Genomic DNA, 12,425 nt, shown 5'->3' with positions numbered 1-12,425 from the left:
CCAAGGCAGGGTAATATGTACACTGTCAAGTCAATAGGCAAATATTAGCTAAACAGCTTAACAGAGAGTGAGAGAACACAGACACCGCATGCATGAAAGGATGGACGCATGCATGCATCAGACATCCCAGTCTGCTTCCCATGGTGCATCTGTCAGTCTCTGATCTCTGAGTTGTATGCAAGCAGGGGACTCGTATACGCTGCATTAGAATAAGACAGAACTGCAGGAGTGCCTTAGACAGACTGTGCCCTGATGCAGCCGCCCACCCTTGTCTTTTCAGCTGGGCTTTCTCATACTCACCCCTTTCATTTCAGCAGCTCTGTGGGACTGGGCTTGTCCCAATACACTAAACAGATGGGCATCTCACAAAGGCCCGTGCTTCTCAGCAAACTGGTGTCCTACATGGCTGATTACACCTAAATACCAAACCCAGAATTGATACAGTGGTTCATGGTCACATTATGCAATGGGTTTAGAGGGCAGCCAAAAAAAAAAAAAAATGGGTTGAAACCTGTGTCTGTTATTCAGATTTCATAAATACTGCTACTGGTACAACAGAAGATGTAGAAGTGAAGAAATGAAAAGCTGGGGGATGCTAAGAGGCATAAAAGATGTTATGGGAAAAAATGAAAATAAAATAAAAATAATAATGATGATGTTGGTTCAATTCAACAATTTAACAAACATTTTTCCTTTTATAACTGGACAGAATTTGAGAATTTGGGGATTTCACGATTCAGATTTCGTCATGTTTCTATTTGGATGACAATTCTAAATCAGTATCACTTGGACTGAGGCTCACTTGAAGTTGACAGTGAAGCTAAAACTCTACCAAGCTGCATTCTCTTGTCCCAAACTCATACAAGATGGATAGAGAAGTGATAACTGTATAAATGTAATAGTATGTATAAATAATAATATCTAAAATAAAATGATCAATACACAGCTGACAAGCATCTGTGGTAGTACGAATGGAAATGCATGACTAATTTTATCAGTAAAGGAGCCATTATTACCATTTTTTCAATGCATATAGATTTGAGCGATGATATCATTTTCACAGAAGACCTTACATATTTTAGCAAGACCATTATAAACCATATTCTGCACATATGAAAACAACAAGTCTTCATGAGAAATGATAGCGGCATGTTTGTTTGCATAAAAAATACAGGTTAAACAACAACAAACATGCCCTGTTTAAAGTTTTTGAACCATGCTGCTGGCATAAACTGTAAGCTGGATTTATAAAACTATAAACCGAAGTGCAAAATAAACACACTGTAAGTGTCTGAGAGCATTTGTTTCCCAGATATCCATCATTTCCCCTTCTTTATTTTACCAGCATTCGCTATGATAGGTGCGTTGTCAGTCTGTGAGTGCTTGTGTACATCCAGCTGTTCAGATTTTCATCTGATGTTGTATATGCGTATATACGATAGAGAGAAACAAAAAGGGGAGAATGAGTCACTGCCTGTAGCCAGACCATCAACATAGAAAAAAGAAATCTGGGCTTCTTATCAGCAGCTGTGTCCTTTCCTTCCTCTCAGACTGCCCTCCCATCCATGTCTGGCCTCCCAGATATGCTAATCGCTACGCAAGAATATCCTGTTGGATAATTACCATACATTACCCTGTGCTCATCTCGGGATTAATTCTTCACGTGCATAATCGCATTTGGGCTTCTTTTGCAGCCCAGTGTTAAAGGTGAACTGTGGGTAAATACAATTTACACTTGTCGGACAGTATTGTTTGGAATGTGTTAGCAGTTCTTACCTTCAGGATAGTGTCTGCAGACCGAGATGGCTGAATGAAGAGGATTATCTCTTCAGTCATAAAATGTCTAGGCTGGTGCATCTTAGAGAATCATAATACCACCACCCAAGGCTGTCTTCAGTGGTGGATTTCCCTGCATTATCTTTTGTGTTTTGATGGTTTTATATTCATTTGTATATTAATATCTTTGTATTGATCTCTTCTACCGCGACGGCACAAAATCTCCTAATTACAGCCGACTTAAGCTTTCTTCGATAATTTCTGTTTCGGGAGTCGTCATTCAACTTCACAAGGTAGAGTTACAAAAAGCAGAAAGATCACAGACTACATGACTTACATAAAAATAGAGTTATAGGTTAAGACTAACAGATATTTCAGGAAACCTTTTACAGATGGTATGTTATGCCAGTAAGTAAGTATTTTCATGGTATTGCCATTGAAAAGTTTTAATGACACACAAATTAAAACTTTTCAATTCTTTAAACTGTTATTGTTGAATAATATTTATGTAATTAAACATGTATTATGTTAGCCGTAATTATGTACCACATTAATAAGAACATGGTAATATAACAACTTACATCGCACTGATCAAGGTGAGTATCAGTGCATTCAGGGTAGAAATAAATGAGTAGCTCATAGTAAAATACTGTTTCTCGTGACTGGAATGGGATTGTGATGTTATGTACACTGCATACATACATCATGACATCAGTGTAATTGGAGAAATGCATTTGTTTATTATCATTAATGTTAAATTTTAATAATGTGTCAAGTCAATTGATTATCTCTCAGATTTGCTTTTCTCTGCTGTCTGCACTATTGGTTAACTTGTGTCAGTTTCACTCCTTTTAATCTGATAAACACCCCCATGAGGAGTCATGAGACATTAGTAAATCAAATTGGTATGACAATGATGAAAACATTACATGTCTGATGACAAGTGTGTCTGTCATGTTGCCATAGCAATACTTTGCCTCTCCTCTACAGTGTAATAGAGGACAAAACTGAGTATTTTTACTGTTGTTACCCTATAGCTAATCCCAAAAACAAAGTAGATGAATGGAAAGTATTGGATTTAGTTCAGACATTAAATTGAAACAGACAGGGGTTTTACAACTTCAATAACAAATATATTATCCATTATGTCGGTGTACATTTATGTTGTAACAGTTTACCGTTTTCTTATTAATGCATTACACTTTTATATCAAATAAAAATCATGTTTATAGCGATATCTTAGTGCTAAGATTTTTATTTAGTAATTTCTGTTTGTTTAAAATACTTTTGATGACATCATTACAAACGTTTTTATGATATTTAAGGGCACTTATCAAATCATATAAACATTTGAATTATAGCAGTGAAAACGTGTCTGCTTGGTAGGCTAATCAATGTATTCCAGTCACCCCCTCCCCGATTTTTATATCTCATTTAAATATATTGAGTGGGCCATCTGTACGCCATTTATCTACATCAAAAAGCCGTTAGAATTGCTTTTCCCTCCTCCTGGTCCTGCCTCTAGTTGAGTTGACACTTACAAATCAATTCAGACGTACATATGTTGTAGCATGCATACATCCAAAATTAGACAGATAGATGGATAGATAGATGGATAGATGGATAGATGGATAGATAGATAGATAGATAGATAGATAGATAGATAGATAGATAGATAGATAGATAGATAGATAGATAGATAGATAGATAGATAGATCTTTCAGTTCTGCAACAGGCTGTTTAGATGTCTGCTTTATAGTCATGGTGCTTCATACGTGGACACAGGAAGCTATTTTAATTTGAGCTTCTTGAGAAATGATGCCTTCGTCTCTGTCTGCAGACCTTACAGCAAAGCTCTGCTGAGGCGGTTGTGCACATGGCCCCTGTGAACAAACCATAAAAGCACTATTACAAGAGTAATGACCAAATTTAACAGTTTGCCTGAGCACACCTGGGTTCCAGCCAAGGACTGTATATTTCCTCTGACAGACCCAACATCGGCGCAGGATGCAGCCAACCAGAACGTAACTGGCAAGGTCAATATCCCTAGAGAGAGAGAGGAGTAGTTTAAAGATTTTGTGCGTTTGTGGGTTCATGTTTGTGGCTCCATAAAGGCCACACGGCAGAGAAGGACAATTAACAGAGATTCTTACAAAATTGGAATGAGAGTACACAGCAGTGTGAGTGCATGTCTGATAAGGGACTTTTTATCAATTGATCACGCGTGGTGTGTGGTGCTTCTCTTTAGTACACTTGCACATTATCATGCAAATAAATCTGAGGAGAAAGAAGTAGAAGAGCTTACAAATCAAATCAATTGAGTGACGTATACCTTCAAGCGCTGCAATGTTAGTGTGCTGCTTTGATTTCCCCCAGCTCTTGGGTTTTCACTTAGCATCAAGGTCACAAAAAAGACCTCTCTTCATATTAGTTAACTAGTCACACATCATGAGGCGATAAGGAATATTCACTATAATACCAAACACCAGTGGTAGCACTAGTATAATATAATAGCTTAGATATATAACATATATATTATCTATATATTACGCAACTTATATCAGAGTTGTTCATGCTCTGGCCTGCCCGAGTGCCGGAGGGACAGTGGGCGGTTAGATTCAGGACAATGCATGGAGAAAAGTGTTAATGGACTGACCGAGTGGAACAGCTGATCACAGCTCAGAGTTCACAGCCCAGTGCATCATGCCGCTTGACTAATGCTGATAATAAAATACAGTACAGCTGAATGCAGGACTTGGATCTATTGCTCCCTCCCTGCCCGACCAGCCTGAAATAACACAGAGTTGGCATCTAATTTTGTCAATTCAAATTGCTGAGTGCCGGGCCTGACAGAAGACTGCCAATCCCCTTTTACACATAATTTAATCCCTTTGCAGACTGAATAATGTGTAATATGTATAATATTTGCATTATTAAAAATGTATTAATAAAACTGGAGGAGCTGTTAGCGTGTGTATTTAATAATTTCCTCACTGTTTTGGTCAATTTTTGAAACATTGTCCCAATCTGCTCATTTGCTTAAGGTTCCATAACTCCACAGTTATTCATTAATATTTTACTACAGATTAGAGCTGAGTCTGAGACTACTTCACTTGCTTGAGTGTTATGTGACCATGCCAACTGTTTGTCCAAACAGCCTCATCAATGCAGACGTTACATATGCCGTGTCAATAAAGCTATTTGCAGGTGATTGATCAGTCAAAACCTTTCAGTTCCCGTGAGGAATGAGTGAGAATTAAAGAGAGTGACAGGAAGAAGGTGTGAGAATCACTGATTCTTCACATCTGACCTCAGTTAATAACACAGGACCTGTGGTGATCGGTGCCTTGGCGCAGTACGCCTATTGGTTCTACTCTCTGGAGAGAATGAGAGATAAAAGAAGCATGACACTGTACCCCAACCACAATCAGGAATTGTCAGAGATCACCATCAAATTCGCTGCAAAGAAAAGGAAGGGGCACTGTAGGGAAACCTCTTTCTGAATTTTACAGACCTGATATGGTAGATTTAGTCTTTGGCATTTTTCCAAAGAGCAGCAGTACTTTGTGTTCCTGCTGAAACACTGAATGTAATCAAGCAGCCCACTGATTTCCTGCACCATAAAGCTTTGGGGTATCCTGACCATGAGAGAAAAGACAGATGTCAGCTAAACAAAGCGTTTTTTCTTTCTTTCTTTTATTTTTTAAAAAAAAGAATAAGATCAATGACCATCTCCATGTTGTGGAGATACAATCAATTCTGTGTGGCTCTTAGCCCCTCAGTGAAGATGAAGCAACAATAACAGAACATGGTCATTTCAGGGTCAGGGGAAATTTTGAAAGAAAACCTTTAGTTAAGGTGTTAGTGTTGGATTCTGAGTGTTGTGTAGTGTATCGATTATTTTCTTCCTTCATGTCTCCAAGAACTCTTTCACACAGAAATGAGGCATACGGACTAAGAAAGCCCCCCCTTTTTAAACATTGTTCTGATTGGTGTTCAAGAATAAACCCCATTAATTTAGGAACACTGTGTGGATGAAGCTCTACATCAAATTGATTGATGCTGCATAAAGAACTAAAGAGGAAAATACCTTAATACAAATGAGGCATAAGAAAAGAAAAGTAAGAAAAAGAAACAGTGCATTTCATGGTTATCTAAATTCGGTGGCTTTTATATGTTAGAAGATTTCCATTTTTATTAATCTCCTAAAATAATTATTAATTCTATTTCTCACCTAAAGGATTAGACTGCTTTATTCCACTACATCTGTTGTTTACCTCCTCCTTGATACACTTCTTCATGCATGCAACCAAAAACTAAGAAGCCTCTCTTTTTGAACCCTATAATCCGTGATTGGCATGAAATGATTCTCTAAAGTGTTAATGTAATCTGAACAGAGCTTCAAAAGTTTTTCTTGCAGTGTTCTTACAGATTCCAGCTTCCCCCCCCATGCATACAGTAATACAAATTATGTGGCTGATTTTTGCTATACAGTCAGGTTTTGCTTTGTGATGTAAATATGACAGGCAGTGTAGATCATACAGGTTCTGTCTTTAACCTTTACCTCCAAATCAGAGCCCATGGACTTGTCCGGTCCAGTATCGGATACGACAAATGTGTGAACAGATGAAATGTTGTTGGAAGGAAAAATCAATTTTCCATCTGTGGCCGACACCCTGGAAAGTGCTAGCCGATATCATCCTGTAACTGCTTTTTTGTACCCCAGAAATAAAGATGTTTGACAGCGTAGCATGCTGTGGTCAAACACGCAGACAAGCCTTTTACACCAAAGAGTGTTACAAAGTCAAACACCCTGCCTGCACCTTGTAGCCTTCACCATTACTTCCTGGAAGGTTTTTCCACCTATAATGTGCCTCTGTGCCAGCAACAGGTGGGTCAGGAAGCATTAGCATTTTCGGATGTCATTCTGTCCCATTCACAGGATACAGTATATAAAGGGTGGACTGAGGGTATTGTTTTTTTTCTGAAATATTCACATGGAAGTCTGCTGGATGTCTAGAGGTCACTGTGATCTCATAAAACATGTCTTTGAACATAACTCAATTAAAAAAAAAAAATTACAGAGATATGATGGGATAAAATAAGTAAAAACCATTTTATATCAAAAAGGTTAAGTTGTTTTCTTTCCCTTCTGCCTAAGAGGAAATGTTCTGGGCACAAAATGTTCCATCTGAGGCAGAAGGCAAAGAAAAGGAACACAGACATGCAAAGAAAGCTCTTAAAACATGTGGTTATCCAAACCAGGCCTTCATGAAATCAGCAAAGATACACAGGAAAGAACGTCGGGCAACAACTAGGGAGAAACAGAATGACAAACTGAAAAACATTTCACATTTTAAGGGGAAATAAACAGGCTTTGCCATTGTGTAAGAATCTATTGCCAAGAACGATTGTTACAACAAAGAAATAATCACCTAAATACAAATTTCCCTCGTTTTTGTGCTGAGTTCATAAAATGAATCTGGACAGAGTTCGATATAAATTACAATTGGATGGTTTGCTCCAGTTCCCTTTAAATGACCCGGCGGGGCGGAAAATGAAGACTTGTGTTCTACAAATATTGATTGTTTGCATTATGTAGTATAGCGCTCTAATTCCAGTTGCATTTTAAAACCGCTCCGACACCTTTAAATGCACAGGTTGTTTTCTCAAGTGGTGGTAAGCACTACATTCAAGTAGAGAATAAATCAACCTGTGGAGGATGTAGAACATTAATGAGCTGAGGGACTTGGAACAGAAAGATGGAAAATGAGAACTGGGACCATCTGTCAGTACTTGTGATGAATGGAAATGGACCTCTCTTCTCCATCCACAGTGCTCTAGTGTTCACCACTACCTCGGATGACATTTTTCTCATCAGTCGTGTTTTGTACATTTGTTGCAAATTACTCCATCAGACATCGCTAGCAGCTGTCTGTCAGACAAAGACATTGCTTGATGTCTTACAGACAGGTGAGTGACAAGGAAGAGAAAACCAACTGAAGGCAGCAGAGAGAAAGAAAGGAGAAGAGAAAAAAGTAAAGGATGAGAGCATGAACTCTCTGGGGAGGAGCCGTATCGGTTAGTCTGAGGCTAATTCTTGTCAGAATGTATACGCTATCTCCACGAAAGAGGCCAGCAGAAGGCTGATAAAATTCAAGTGGAACTGAAGTTGTACAAATGAACAGATATAACTCCAGGGAAGGAAGAAGGTAGGCTGATACTGTGACTTTCTTTAAAGGATGAAACAGATTCTGGCCATTTTTCACTTACACTTGCAGAAAGAAACATGTAGCAAGGCTGGATGTACACTGCGTTATTAAACAGTGGAAAAACAAAGCAGGTGTTTGCAATTTTCAAATAAGATCCCTTCTAGTTTTACCAACATATGCAATCAAAGAAAATGTATCAGTTAAGTGGATCTGTGGAGTTTTTAAATCAGCTAAGGGATAACATAGTGTCTGCGGTTTTGTAAAAGATGTTGAAGAAGCTCAGCAATATTTAATAAACAATATGTTTTTAAGTTAATCTTTTAATTTAACAGAACCGCAAGAGAAATATTCACTGAGAGTAAAAACATAAATAATGTGTTCAAGTGTTCATCAGATCAAGTGTGCCACATATTCTCATATCCTTTGAACATACTTGTAAACCTTTTTCTAAGATGGTTTAAATCCTTTGCCAGAGCCAGTGACAAAGTCATTTTCTCTTTTGATAGATAATATATCAAAAGAAATTCAACTTTTCACAAAAGTTTTTGATTAACTGGTAGGAGCAATCCGCAGAATCAAATATTTGTATAATTACGTCCTGATCATCAATCATGTCTCCACATTATCTAGTTTCCATTACTTATCAGAGTGTTACTGAAAAGAACTAAATCTAAAGGATTAAAGTCAGATGGAGGAAAAAGGCAAGAAGTTGAGTGGAGGAGCACTCGGTTGTCACTCAGTGGCAGGTGACAGAGTAGAGCAGATGGTGATACTGGGGGTCTGTGTCGAGTGAATAATGTGCTCTTGAGCCTGGGGAAGTAATGTCTAAATTAATATGATTTGTCCACCTTTGATATTTAAGAGGATTATACCTTATGTTCAAACACACAGTTGTGAAAGACCTCATATGAAAAGTGACACAGGGCAGAATAGAATTAGAGGCTCCTGAAAGACTTCTTCATTCATTGTTAACTTCTAGCCTAATCCTTATTAGGATGTACAGGTCTGAGGGAGCTGGCCGTGGCTGTGGGGGACATGTGCCCCTATTGTGTGTCTGATGGTTAATTGTGCCGTCATGGCAGGAGGAGGGGAGAGCAAATGGGAAGAGAATAAGGGATCAAGAAATGTATAAAGGCCCCCTGCCTGTTATGGGTGTTACTCGGGCTTACTGAGCTCTGATTCTCTGTGGCTTGCTGTATGAAGTGCAGAGCGCAGTCAGCGTGTCTCCCAGCAGGCTCACATAAGGTATATCACATATGTGATCATGCAGAAAAAAGCAAACGACATGAAGAAAAAGGAGAAAGTGCTGTTGGAACATTACATTCATCATCACAAAAACCTGATTTAAGTTTTATAAACTGGCATTATTTGGTTTCAGGCCTTTTCTCAATAGACCAGTTTGAACAACTGGCTTAATTTGCATAAACGAGATTCAGCTACTTTGAATATAGTAAATAAAGACTGCATTGTGCTTGTACAACCCTAATTACAAAAATGTAAACTGTAAATAAAAAAACGATGAAATGATTTGCAAATAGGAACAAAACAATATGTTACTCACATTACAACAGGGTAAACACATTTAATATCTAAATTGAAGAATTTGTATGATTTTAAGATTTTTTTTTTTAAACATTTCCGATGGGAACAAAAGGCTCAAAAAGTAAGTGGCATTTAAAAAGATACTGGTGTAGGGACATTTTGCAATTACTTTGTCACGGGCTTCTAGTACTAAGCCACAGAGACTGTGCGCTGAAAAATATGACAAGGTATATATATATATGTATCAGACAATATAAAATTATATATACATATATAGTATTTTTTTAAAATTGTAGTCTGTTTTAATGTTGAAATTGGGCTTGTAGTTTATTGTATGTATCCCTACATTTGCAAATGTAGTAAACCCAACAGCCTTAAATTGTGTGTATGTGGGAAACTTATTGAGAAAGTACTTTTCAGAGTTTTTGGTTATTTTATATGAACTGTTCAACAACTAGACTCATCCACAAAACTTTTTTAGCTGCTGAAAAGGTGAACCACTGTGATGAATTTCTCTCTCACTGTTCAATGCATGCATTTATCTTTTGGTCTAATATAATGCTGTCCAGACAAGAGCACTGCCTTTGTTCAGCACTCTCAGATAAAAAGTTTGGGTAACATGAATGTTTAATGTTATTTTGTATTCATCAGCTTTCCTCTACTAGCCCCACTCCCCCAAAACACCATCATCACCACCATGTCCCTCTGTCTCATGCCACAGTGTGCTGGTTTCACTTTGGTATACTCACAGAAACATTCAGACAATACTATCATGCAAATAAGGCAGGCTCATTTCAAGTGCCTTTGGGAGAGCAGTGGCTGATGAAAGATGTTCAGTAATCAGTTGTGAAGGCAATGTGGTTTCCATTCACATTGAAGCGTGTGGGAGTCATGTTTAGAACTCAAAGGTCAACATCAGCAATAATGCTACAATCACAGTGACAGCGGATGGACACTGTGGCACAAGAGAAATTATTGCAACTGTGTGCAATGAACTTGCAATCTTGTTGCCTTTGAAATGCTTCTTTGGTGTGTCAAGACAGCAATAAAATGTCAACAAGACAGAGAAAGCCAACTATCAGTCTGTAATTATATGAGATCAAGTTGAGGTCAAATAGTGACGTGGTTGTTATAGGATCACAATTTTAGTGCAGAATGACATAGGTGCTTTTATATTGGAATATAAACAGTATACAACCAGTTGGTTTAAGGAGTCCCCTACTGCAAAGAGGGCACCTGTGCTGTCTTCTTGCAATCAGAAATTGTCGCCCAGAAGTTGAGGATTTTGAGCAGTCAACCTCTGAATGACCAGTTTCATCCCGCAACTACTTCCATTTAATCCCAAATGTTTCCCTGCAAAATAAGTCCATGCATTTTACTCCTTAGACTTCCACATACACACAATATGTTTAATTTTGTTAATGAAATAGGGGGTTAAAACGGTAACAATTGTTGCCAGTGGGATTAAATGGGTTAAAATCATTCTTTAGTAGCAAAATAATTAAACACAACCACCTATTTTTCTAAGACAGAATGAGGGTGCTGTCATAGTTTTATTTATTTTTTAACAGATAGAGCCACGAGTCATCTACCAATCAAAAGGTCAGTAGTTTTCTGGTTCCCCTGCTTTACATGTCAAAGCGTCCTTTGCCAAGATGCTGAAACCTGAGTTACTACTCATGCATTCATTGGAGTGTGAATGTTAGGCAAGATGCTTCGGCATAGAAAAAGCACTAATGCGAATGGGTGAATGAGCCTTGTAGTAAGAAAGTACTTTAAGTGTTCAAATAGAGTAGAAAAGTGCTATATAAGTACCAGTCCATTTACCATTTACTCTAGTGTGCTGTGAGAACTGTGAGTTATATGCAGGGCTGTTGTAGAAGACCCACCCTGAAGGCTAATTTCATGTGTTAATGATTACCAGAGCACATCATTTTATATGAAATATTTTATATACTTTTTTCTGGTGAAAGGAACAATCATAAATTTTGTCTTAATACTCTTTTGCTCTTTTTTTTGTCTTTAACAAGAGCAAAAAAATTTAGTGTTGATGGAAGACAATAGTTTATATGGGTAATGATACACAATCAGAATGATTTGGGAAAGAGTCTACAAATCCTATCCATCCATCCATCCATCCATCCATCCATCCATCCATCCATCCATTCATCCATCCATTTTCACTGAATACACCCTCTTGGTTATTTTTACAGTCAAACAATATTTATGAACTGATATATTTCATGCTTGTCATCATGTTTATTTTTCCACTAAATGAAGCAAAGCCAGGATGGCTGACTAAGTGCTCTATAAGCCACACAAGAGGAGAAGAAATAATTTGCAAACTTGCTGTCTGAATTTTAACACCCAAATAATTGGAAAGGTGTGTAGTTTGCAGAGAGTACCTTATGTATCAGCCAGCCTGAGAATATGTGTACAAACATTAACACATCGTCCTTTAAGTGAAACAAAGGTTGATGATATAACTCTGATTTTCTTTCTTGGAAAATTAAAGAATCAAGAATATTTCCTCAAGGTAAATTAGATTAAAATAGCAACGTCTGACCTTTTTCAAAGAGCATTCAAGTGAGTCTTTAACCCTTAAATTGCTTTAAAAATGACCTTTTGTAAGACTGTAGACAACACACTTACAATGTTGCAGCTTTTGTTCCCTTGATTGTCTACAGCTTTTGTCAGAAGTGAAATATTTGTCCTTGTTTTCGTTTACACTCGCAAAATTGGAGGCATCTTATACTTTGAGGGTGAAATTTACTGTAGTTGAGCAACAATTCAAACACAGCTATTGTGCAACAACCATTACAAGTTATAATTAGAGATACTGTTGTTGTTCCCATTTAATATAGTTTATGTCTAAAAAAAAAAAAATGGCATAAT

Source organism: Simochromis diagramma, unplaced genomic scaffold (genome assembly GCF_900408965.1).
Source record: "Simochromis diagramma unplaced genomic scaffold, fSimDia1.1 OVJJ01000676.1, whole genome shotgun sequence".
Taxonomy (NCBI): domain Eukaryota; kingdom Metazoa; phylum Chordata; class Actinopteri; order Cichliformes; family Cichlidae; genus Simochromis; species Simochromis diagramma.
Note: the sequence above shows the minus strand (reverse complement) of the source record.